The 11,568-nt window shown below is 39.2% G+C and overlaps 1 pseudogene; it reads right to left on the reverse strand.

The window, feature by feature from the left end:
* Positions 1-513: 513 nt before the first annotated feature.
* On the reverse strand, positions 514-2,663 carry LOC143388529 (leucine-rich repeat neuronal protein 1-like; annotated as a pseudogene).
* Between the last annotated feature and the right edge of the window lie 8,905 nt (positions 2,664-11,568).

The raw sequence follows: 11,568 nt of genomic DNA on the forward strand, positions 1-11,568 counted from the left end.
TCAGCTTCTTGGGTTAAAGTCTGTAAACCAGATTGCTACAAAAGGTTCAATGCTGCTTCAAAACTGTATATTAATTACCTTTTTTTTGGAGGATGCGGAACTTCCTACTGATGGCTTCAGAAGAAGGGGTCATGCTATTGGTCAAAGCACAGGGGAACCCCAACCTGTCATTAATCATTTTACTGAGCACTGTAGTTAGGATAGCATTATTGAGTTTAGCACAACAACTAAAATAAAATAATAATAATAATAATAATAAAAGTAATAATCATCATAATAATAATGATAAGAATAAAAACCAAACACAAACTGGAAGCCTAGAGTTGCTGCCAGCCGTGTGGAACCCTTGCGATACGCTATACTAAAAAAAAAATTGAAATATCCACCTGTCCTCTCCACTCTGCCACAAACTAGCAAAGTCAAAAATACAAAAGTCTTCAACTGGTTACTTTTGCAGAATAAAGCAAAAACGTCTTTGTGCTCCTTACTACCAGAAGCAAAATATCCACTGAGTTACCACATGTAGTAGCTTCTGGATGTGTCGACCTGGGTTGGCTTGGCCTCTGCCGAACCATCCTTGTCTTTCTCACTGTCACCTTCCCAGAGGTTAATGAGTGGTGGGTACAGCTCGTTCAGGGGGATGGAAGAGGTTTTTTGCATATACTTTTTTAGGGAATGGTGGTAGTTTTTCCTCTTAAATCTCTTGGCAATGTACACAGCCATGGATGCGAGGCTAATGACGGCGAACATGGACCCCATGACCGCGGCGAGGGCTGTGCTGGTTTCTTGGTCAGAGATGTCCAGGGCAAAGGCAGCAGTTTTGTTTGTGATGTTGACGCATGACTTTTGAGTCTGCTGGTGAATGTTGGACACAGTGAGGCATACTTCGTAATCGGCAGAAGGCTGCAGATGGGTCAGGTTGTATTCATGAACGTCTACTGGGACCCTGGCCGTGTATGTGATGTGGGGGTTGTCGATCTTCATGGTGGCCGACGACCATTTTAAATTTGATGTCCTGACATTGGAGTTGACCTTCCAAGACACTAAGATGGAATGAGATTCTGTCTGCTTGACATAGATTTTCAGCACCTGGGTACCATCCAGAAGGGTTCCATTGACCTTGATGGTGGCCACCCGAATGTCTGCCCCTTGGACATTCTGGGCAACACACGTGTATCTTCCTGAGTCTTCGATCTGTATATTAGCTATTTCCAAGGTACCTTCACTGCTTAGCTTGTATTTTTCCGAAAGTGTATCCACCGTTATTTTATTTCCAATGGGAGTGACCCAGTAAATTTCAGGTTCTGGCTCAGCCATGGCCAGCAGTCTAGAAAAACTGTAGTGCCAATCTCCATGTTTAAATGATTTGGGAATGTGTCGTGAGAGATAACTGGCAGGCACTGTTCACTTGAATCCTGGATTAAAACTTCCTTCACCTGCTGCCCTCTGTATTCGGGGGGCATGGCACAGAACATGGATAAAGGCTCCATGAAGCAGATGTTGGTTTTGTTGGAGTTAATCCAGTGGATGACACAGTCACACCTCAAGGGATTGCTGTGGATACTGATCTCCTGCAGATTGGGAAGGGACTCTACCGTCTTTTGGTAAACGGCATTCAAAGCATTGTTGTTCAGCATCAAGCTTTCCAGGGCAGGAACGCTTCGGAAAGCCAAGCAATGGATGTAAGACAATTTGGGGTTATCGGTGGCTTCTAGTTTTGTGAGTTCTGGTAGGTTATCCAGGGCATAGCGGTCCACGGAAACAAGTCCCCCCATATTGTTTATCTCTAGTTCTTTTAACCGGAGCATGTTTTTGAAGTCTCCTTCTTGGATTTTGTGAATGGGATTTTTGTTGAGGTCTAAGAATTTTAAATTGCGGACTTTTTGCAGGGTGAGTTGAGGGACTTTGACCAGTTTGTTATCATAAAAAGACAGGCTCTCAAGGCTATCCAGGCCCACCAAGGCATTTCCAGGGATAACGGTGAGATACATTCCTGCCAAAACTAAGCTTCTCAAGTTTGAGAGGGTTTTAAAGTTCATATCCAAAATTCCAATCACAGGGTTTTCCCCAATCATCAGAATTTCCAGGTTAGGTGTCAAATCAAACCAGCAATTATCAATGACCTTCAACTTGTTGGAATTCAGGTGGAGCCTTAGAAGATTTTTTAAGCCTGCAAAGGCGTTAGCAGAGATAGTGCTGATCTGGTTGTGGTTGATGTAGAGTTCCTGGAGGTTGCTGAGGTCTTGCAGACAATAATCAGTCATCTCTGTGATCTGATTTTCCTCCAAATGCAGAGTAGTGAGCTGAGTCAAGTTCGCCAGCCCTACCTCCTTAATATTGGTAAAGTTGTTTTGGGAGAAATCTAGCTCAGTCAAGTTGAACAGCTGTTGAAGTTCATCTACCATCTTCGCGATGTTATTGCTCTGTAAGAGAAGCACTTGCCTGTCACTAGAAAGGTTGCTAGGAATCCTCCTGAGGCGGAGATCATTACAGTCGACTGTGGTGGCTTCCCTGTAGGTGAACTGCGGGGTAAACCAGGGTCGAATTTCACAGACGCAGAGTTGTGGACACTCACTATTCTGTATGGAAGACTCCGTGAAGGAGGTCACTAGCAAGCCTAGCACCAGTTGGCAAGCGGCTGCTACCAGGCTCACCCCAGCCATGCTGGCTTGCCGAACAAGCTCAAGTCTCAGCCCTGGGGAGTGAGTTTTAACAAAATGAGAACTCTATCTGTCGACACGGAGCAGAAAATGTAAACATTCGAGTAGTCTCTGTTGAGATGTACAGAATGCCGGAGTCCAAAGGGATGATGTTCTGGACTTTTCAAAAGGCAGAAAGCAATTGGGAGTCTTTCAGCTGTGTCTCTTGATTCCAGGCATGCACACAGCTTCTCATCCGAGTGACCTCAGCCAAGAGTCTGGAACTGTGTCTGAAAAGTAGATTAGGAAAGGTGTTATGCTAGTTCCACTACTTTCTGCACTAGAGCCTTCTTTTTATTTATTAAAAAGGCATAGTCACTTACAATTCTAATAAGAAGAAATGTTTAAATGCATTCAAATAGGCAAATAAGCTATAAAACATCAGGATACTCACTATATCCCTCTTACTATACTAAAAGCAGTTAATGTTCCTTCACTTTTACAATCGGGAGTGCATGTACTACTGGACCAAATTGTTAAACACACACACACACATACACACACACACACACACACACACACACACACACTGATTCAGAATACCTAGAAGAGCTTGTAGATGTCATTTCTTTTAAAATAAAAGACGACTTTAGAAATTGCATATATTTAGGGCTCTAAAAAGCAAAAAAGGTCATCCCTACTAAAAGCAAAATACAAATGGCAGTTTATTAGAGAATCGGTGCATTTATAATTTTTAATTATTTACAGCTTAATTAATACCTCATTTGTTTCCAGAAATTTAAGTGGTACATTCTGTGGAAAGGCACCAGCCAAAGCTTTTCTAGATCAATTTATTTATTTATTTATTTTTAAAGAGAGAGAGAGAGAGAGAGAGAGAGAGAGAGAGAGAATGAATTTTTTAATATTTATTTTTTAGTTTTTGGCAGACACAACATCTTTGTTTATATATGGTGCTGAGCATCGAAACCGGGCCACACGCATGCCAGGCAAGTGTGCTACCACTTGAGCCACATCCCCAGCCCAGAGATTAATTTATTTTTATGCAAAAAGTTAACATAACACAACTATGAAAGGAAGATACTAGGTTTTTTTTAACATTCTAATAGTCACATCTGATAGTGACTGAGTAAATAAAAAGAACTCTATGATCCCATACCACTAGTCTTCATTAAAAACACAAATATTGAGCCAAGGGTGGTGGTGCATGCTTGAAATCCCAGTGGCTCAGAAAGCTGAGGCAGGAGGACTTCAAGTTTGAGGCCAGCTTCTGCAATTTAGCAAGATGCTATCTGAAAATCAGAACATAATAAAAAAAAGGGGGACTGGAGATATAGTTCAGTGGTAGAGCAGATGTGGGTTCAATCCCCAGACCACCCTATGCAAAAACAAACAAAATACAAAAAATCTTCCACAAATATTCCATTTATACATAAAAATATTATCTCAGATGCACAGTTTCATTAATATCATGAAAATATCACTGGCCATATGATATCTGTGGACCATGAATATATTCCTCAATCTCTTGAAGTCTCAGTTTCTTCAATTTATACAATAGGATTGATCATAAAAGTACCTCTCTCATAGGATTACTGAGAGAATTAAAGAATCTATGTCAAGCTTTTAGCACAGTGATTGGCACATAGTAAATGCTCATTGAAGTTAACTACATTCATTATTTATTACCATATTATTGTATCTTATCCATTTTGGTTTTAGGTAAGTAGCAATTGTCAGAGGACAAGTAAGAGAAGAAAAGTCAAGGACACATGATCTATTGACCATCATCTATAGGTTTTAATAAGATCTTCTGAGATCAGATATAAATGCTAACTGGCTTATAAAGATATTATTACTGGTTGATGGTTCCAGTTTTCTGGATTCCTTTCAGGTATAAAAAGCTATTATGGATTTTGTGTTAGTCTTGTTTTCCTAAGATTTGGCCCATTACTTGCTAATTATTAAAAGTAGGGTTATATATGTTTCCTTATACTTCTCTTCTCATAATCAACCTCAGCTTTGAGTACTGAGGGAATTTCAGTTTCTAGTTGTTTCTAGAAATTCAATAAGACAGTGCATATAATGTGCTTCAAGCCTGGTGTTCAACACATAGTGGACTCTCACTTCACGTTAGCACTTCATGTTATATTGGTTTACTTTTAAAATCATAGTTATTCTTGTGATTGTCCAAAAAGTGTAATGATACAAAGAGTTAGTACTGAAAGATATATCCTACAAACTTTTTGTTGCTTTATGGAATATAGAAATCATGTTCCTGGTCTCACAAGATAAAATCACTCAATCCAGGTTCTGGCAAGTGTGAGGTAAGATGAACGTTTAGCAGGATGTGTAAGCCTGCTGATCTCTGGGAAAGAAATGCGTTTGGCATCCCTGTCCCCCCCCCCCACCATCTCACCCCAAATACTTTGCCATTTATTGTGCATTTGCAAAACTTCTCAATATACAACTACCCAATTCTGACTTTTATGGGGAAAATGCTACAAAATGAAAACATACCTCAGAGAATAACATTTTCCAAATATCATTAACTCCACAAATTTATTCCACTCTTGTTTCTATTTAGACTAACCCCAAAACAAGTACAAGGGCCATGGTAAACATTAAGAAAATTTCTACCACAGGTTATTCTTCAATCTTCATTCAAAACAGAAAGCCAAAAGAAAAAAATCTATCTTTCATAACTCTAAGATGGAATTTCAACTAATTTTTATGTTTCAATTGAATTTAAGGAAATGTATCAGGAATTAAGATATGTATTAAAGTTGTTGTATGAGAGACTACCCCAAACAGTATATTACTATTAAAAAATAGCTTTTGTGGTGCGGTAGCTTGAATACCATAGGCATTGCTCCATTATAGTTTAAATGCTATGATTTGAGATGATTATATTGAAATATTCAAATTAGTCTTTCACACATACACACACCTCAACAAACCAACTAAAGAACTACAGAAGCCCAGAATGTCAGCTCTCCCATCAAATATAGAAGAAAGGCATTTTGTTCTCCTAAACCTAAATTTGATTCCTATGGAAACAGAGAATGACCATCCATAATACACAAGAAGGTGCTTAAGACACACAGACCAGTGGAACAGAAAACCCAGAAATAAACCCTTCCGTATATTAATCTTTGTTAAGATTATGTTTGACAAGGCTGCCAAGATGACAGAATAGGGAAAGGACAGTCTTTTCAATCAACTCTGTTGGGAAAACATTCACATGCAGAAGGATGAAAGGGACCTGTAACTTACATATAAAAACTAACTCAAGATGCATTAAAGACCTAAAAATCCTGAAAGAAAACATAAGGGAAGAACACCACGACATTGGATTTGGCAAAGATATTTTGGACATGAGATCAAAAACAGGAACAACAAAAAAGCCAACAAATGGGCTAATTTCAAACTTAGAACTATGTCTGCACAACAAAGTGAGACATAGTCCTAAGTGAAAGATGTTTTCAAATCATGTATCTGGTAAGGGGATGATAGTCAGGATATATTGGGATGTCTTATAATTCAATAGCAACAAAATAACGTAAATAAAAATGGGTGAAGGACTTTAAAATACATAATTGGCAAAGAAGATACACAAATGACCAATAAGCATATAAAAGATGTTCAACATTGCCAATTATAAGAGAAATGCATGGCCTAAGAATGGTAGCACATGCCTATAATCCGAGAAACTCACTGAGGCAGGAGGACTATAAGTTGAAGGTCAGCCTGGGCAGCCTGTCTCAAAATTTATATTAAAAAAAAAACTTTAAATGGTTGAGTTTATATCTCAGTGATAAAGTGCCCCTGAGTTCAATCCCATATCAAAGGAGAGAGAGAAATGCACATTAAAAAAAAAAAAAACTCAGTGAGTTATCATCTTATATCAGAATGGCCACCATCATAAGAATAAAAAAAATAATAAATGTTGGCAAGGATAGAGAAATTGGAACCGGTGTGCAGTGTTCTGCATGTGAAATGGTGAAACTATTCTGGAAAACAATATTGAGGTTTCTCAAAAAAATCACCATATGATCCAGCAATCCCACTTTTGGTTATATATCCAAAGTAATTCAAGGCAAGACTCCAAAGTGAGATTCACCACCTGCCATGTTCATTGCAATGTTATTCACAAGAACCATGAGGGGGAAAGCCACCCAAACTTCCATCCCTAGATGAATGGATAAAGAAAATGTGGTATATAGAGTTGGCCCTCAGTATCCATGGGGATACTCAAATCTTCAGATCCCACTAACTGTGGGTGAAGACACTCAGGCAAAAAAAAAAAAATCATGTCTATAGGACACATGTATAGATGTTGTTTTCTTATAATTAACATTACAGTATAACAACTATTTACAGAAATTTTATATTGCATTAGGAAGTACGAGTAATCTAAAGATGACTTACAAGTATACAGGAAGATGTGCATAGATTATATGCAAACATTGCACCATTTTATATTTGTGGATTTTAGTATCTGAGAGGGTGTCTGTAAGAAACAATTTCATCAAGATACTGAGGGACAAATACATATATTAAGTATACATAGTATATATTATATTTATTATATTATGCACACATGCATTTTTAAGAAAGAAGGAAATCTTGTTGTGTGCTAGCTATGATATGGATGAATCTTGAGGACATTATGAAATAAGCTGGTACAGCAGGACATATACTGTACAATTCCATTCTCACAAAGGATCTAAAGTTGTCAAAATCATACAAAGTAAATAAGAATTGAGGTTGCCAAGAGTTGAGAGGAGAGGAAATTACTGTCTAACGGGTATAGAGTTTTCAGTTTTGAAAGGTGAAAAAGTTCTACACATCTGCTGCACAGAATACACTTAACATAATTGAATTACAAACTTAAAAATCAGAGATGTGAAATTAATATCATGCATTTTTTAAACTGCAGTAAAAAGGTAAAACCATTGTGCTTCAGGCCAACGTTTATCACCCATACAAATTAATTATCCTAAATAGTGCAACAAATAAAAAATGGCTGGCATTGATTTTTTTAAAAAAGTAAAATGGCTTTTTTTCGAGGGCTGACTGGCTAAATCTGTTCAATGTGAAAATAAAATTTCCTGCTAATTAGCAGAATGATGTTTCACAAACAAGTCTGGCAGTTTAAAGAAACAATCCCTTCAATAACAAACCATGGTTTTAAAGGCCCAGAATTGGCAAGGGACACATTTCAAAAGAGGCACACAATTATACAATTACATTAGATGCTTCTCTTTTTTTCCAGCCAGATATGTTTGGGACACTCGGCTCTGAATATAAAATTTCCAAAGGAGAGGGAATGCGTGCTCACCACCATTAATAAACTTGGCTCTCACTCTGGCTTTCCCCACAGACTCGTTTCAGATGGGGTGTTAGTTTAACAAAATGACGACACTTGATAGGACTTCAGGCTGGGGTCTGTGTGCATGAAGTTCTTATGGAGTTAGGCAAAAAGAAATATGCACTTATAATGACATGATGATTTTGTGGATTCTTGTTACCATTAAAAAAAAAATTAGGCAGCTCTGGGATTGCAGAATAAACTCTCCCAGAGGAAACAGTTTGGTGATCTGAATCCAAACTCTGATTTATTGGATGGGTTATCTTGTACAAACTACTTAAATTCTTTGCATCTCATTTTCCATAGCTAAAAATAAGGCCAATTATACCTTCTTAATCCATGAAAATTATGATAATAAGAGCAACCTATGTGAAAGTAATCAGCCTAGGGCCTGGGAAAGAGACCGGCCCATAGTGGAAACTCAATTGTTTTTTTGAATCTCTGGAACTTCATCAGGGTGGTGGTTACATGGCATTCTCATCCTGCTGTTGGAAGGTAATGAATGAGCAAATTTCCTCAAGGCTCCTGGGCAAAGCAGGTGTTTGGGAGAGTCATTATTATTACTTATCTTTTTCATTATATTTTCAACTAGTATAATTAGAATTAATAGGGTTAGAAATCCAGAGACGAAATACTGCATCAGAGTCCAACTAAGAACCTAAGTGAGCAAGCAAATTATATGGGCACAGATCTTGGGCTGAGGGTGTAGCTCATTGCCTGCCTTGTATGTGTGAGGCCCTGGGTTCAATCCCCAATACTGGGGAGGGAAAATAAAACAGAACAGTAAAACAGAACAAAACCCCACAAAACTCCAACCTCAGAGACAGTGTAGTTACAACAATGAAGAACCTAATTTTTTATCTAATGAAGAAAAATGCCATCTTAAGTCATTTACTTTTATACACATGCACAAATGTATAACAGATAGAAAATGTTCTGAAAAATCATTCTTTGAGCTCTGTCAGTCTCCAAATAGACCTAGGACTAATGCAGCATTCAAAATGGGTTGTTTTCTTTTTTTTGGGGGGGGGGATGATTTCAATGATGGAGAAGTGGGATTTTGTTCAACCCAGTTTTACTCCTGGCCTTATAAGGATTTTTTAAAAAATGCATAACCTCAGCCCACATCTCCCTGTAGCCAGTCCCCTCAATGGTGACACAGAACCAGAAAGGACTCTGTGGACTGACCTTGTGCTTGAGGGCCACCCTGACTTCTGCAGGTACAAGTGCTGATTGTTAGTGCTTGCAGGGTCCTTAAGCCTTTTGAAGCAGGAGGACAGCTTAGAGTTAAGAGTAGCTTCTGGAGAGACAGAACTAGTTTCAAATTCTGCTCTGTGACCTTGGACAGTAATTGAAACTTTCTGAGTCTCAATTTCTTTTTTTTTATATATAATGGAGATCATAAAACCTACTTTGCAAGAGTGGTGAGAGAATTAGAATGAGATATGAAATGTGAAGTTTTGGCAGAGGGCCTGGCACACAGCAAGTGCCCAAAAGATGTTAGCTGTTATTATTTACAGGTTTGATGTCTCATATTGAATCTGGGTCTCTTTTATGGGTATTGAGAATAAAAGGAAGTACTGGGTAGTTGAAATCAGTGGAGATTGCCTTTCGTGGCACAATCAGCTACAAGCTGTGAACCTAAATGTTGTCAATGGCTGTTGCAAGTAGAGCCAGAGATTCTTTATGGAAGGCAGGTTTTATTTCCTGTGGGAGGTCAAGAAGGCCTTGCAAATGCATCCCAAGCACTGAATCTGCATACGCTATTCTTAAAGGCATTAGTTTCTCTGACTTTCATCTGGCCTTTAATCCTGACTCTTGAATTCTTTTTCTAACCATTTTCCAAAATTATAATCCTGGCTCACAAATCATCCAAAGCAAACACCCTGTTGGGTGTGTTCATGATGGCAGATGGAAGTTTGTATGGGAAAACAGTCTCCATAATGCATTAAGAAAACAATCAAGTGCATCCCTTTGCAAGGGTACACCGGAGCTGTTCTTGACAGCCCACCCAATTCATCAGTAAGCTTCAAACCCGTGCACCTGAGGCCAAGCAGCAGCAGGATGTCCACCAGAGAAGGGAGTCTTAATTTTGGCTTCACCACAAACTTTCTGGGGGACCTTGGACAAGTCTTGCAACTTGATGTCCTCTTTTACTTATTTCAAAGTAAGTGGGTTGAGAGGAAAAGGAGTCCTGGGCTTCTCAGGCCAAAAGGAAGCTGAAGAGTCATCTTCTCTACACATTGCCCAGGTGTCATGGCAAACTACCCTTTCAGCCATTTTCAGAGAAGGAGTTCTTCCTTCCTACCCCCTCTGGCTCCCCTTCTTCCATCTTTGTGATTAGGATATCATGGAGGGATGGAAGGATCTCAAACTCAGTGCCTTCAAGCCAGGTAAGTCAAGGCAGTTGAGGCTAACACAGCAGGAGGCAGAGGTCACGGTAAAAGCTGGAGACCGCATGTGCTCCAGAAGGCAGCCAGGAATGTTGAGCTGTGCAGGGCAAATAAAACCCCGTCTGCCTTCTGAAGTCTTTAGAGCCCGTGGCCACAGTTTGCAGCCTCTGAATTGTATAATTATACCTCTGGATTATATAATACGATTGCCTATAATGCTGAGCTAAAGGGAAAATTTGATAACTAGGTGCTTAGATGTGAATTTTAAATGTTATTGGCAAATACTCCATAGGTGTAAACCTATAATTATGAACTCAGTTCATTAAGGTGTGGATCTTTGCTCTGAAGAAAAGTTCATTAGTGCTTTTCTTAAAAAAAAAAGCATCACATTTACAAAATTCATTTTACTCTCCTTGCTTTTGGAAAACCTATTTTTAAAAGCAGACAGAACCTTAGAGGATCCCTAGGTGATCCAAACTGACCCAGTTAACTGGCGGAGAAACAAAATAAATCCCAAGTGCTTTCGTCCCCAGTTCATCTTTTCCTAATCCCACTTTAAATTTTTGTAGTGGCTTTCTTTTTCTGGGTCCCAAAGAAAAATTGGATTGTCTTTTTCCTTGTTTCACTATCTTCAAGCTGTATTGATTATTATCATTATTATTTAATAGAGACTCCCCAATTCTCTGGTGTGCTGGGGTAGGATAAAAGTCCCAGTGTGCGAAGAGGATGGATAACAAGTGATCTTTTGATTCCTGCTTGCTTGCTTTCCTTCCTCTTTCAGGCCAGGGCAAATCCATCACGCCACAGGTGCAGTCTTGGCCAACATCTCTGGGAAAAGCCCAAAGGCACAGCTGGTCTCCAAGCTGAGCATAAAAAATGGGGGTAACCATTCATTTAGCTCCCAAGAGGAACTGGGCATGGCCAGCACATTAGCCCTTTCAGAGGGGTTTGGCCAGGCATGGTAAACAGGGCAGGGCTGCACTGGGTAGACTGAGGAATTACCAAAGAAAATTAAAGCTGGCATGAATCCAAATCCAAGTAGTTGGCTTGGTGTGGTTGGGGAGAGTGCCTGTGGAAGAACCCCCCTGGAAACAGGGCCAACCTCAGACTCTGATGGGGCTTCTACTGATCCCAGACAAGCAGG

The sequence above is a fragment of the Callospermophilus lateralis genome, unplaced genomic scaffold (genome assembly GCF_048772815.1).
Source record: "Callospermophilus lateralis isolate mCalLat2 unplaced genomic scaffold, mCalLat2.hap1 Scaffold_122, whole genome shotgun sequence".
Taxonomy (NCBI): domain Eukaryota; kingdom Metazoa; phylum Chordata; class Mammalia; order Rodentia; family Sciuridae; genus Callospermophilus; species Callospermophilus lateralis.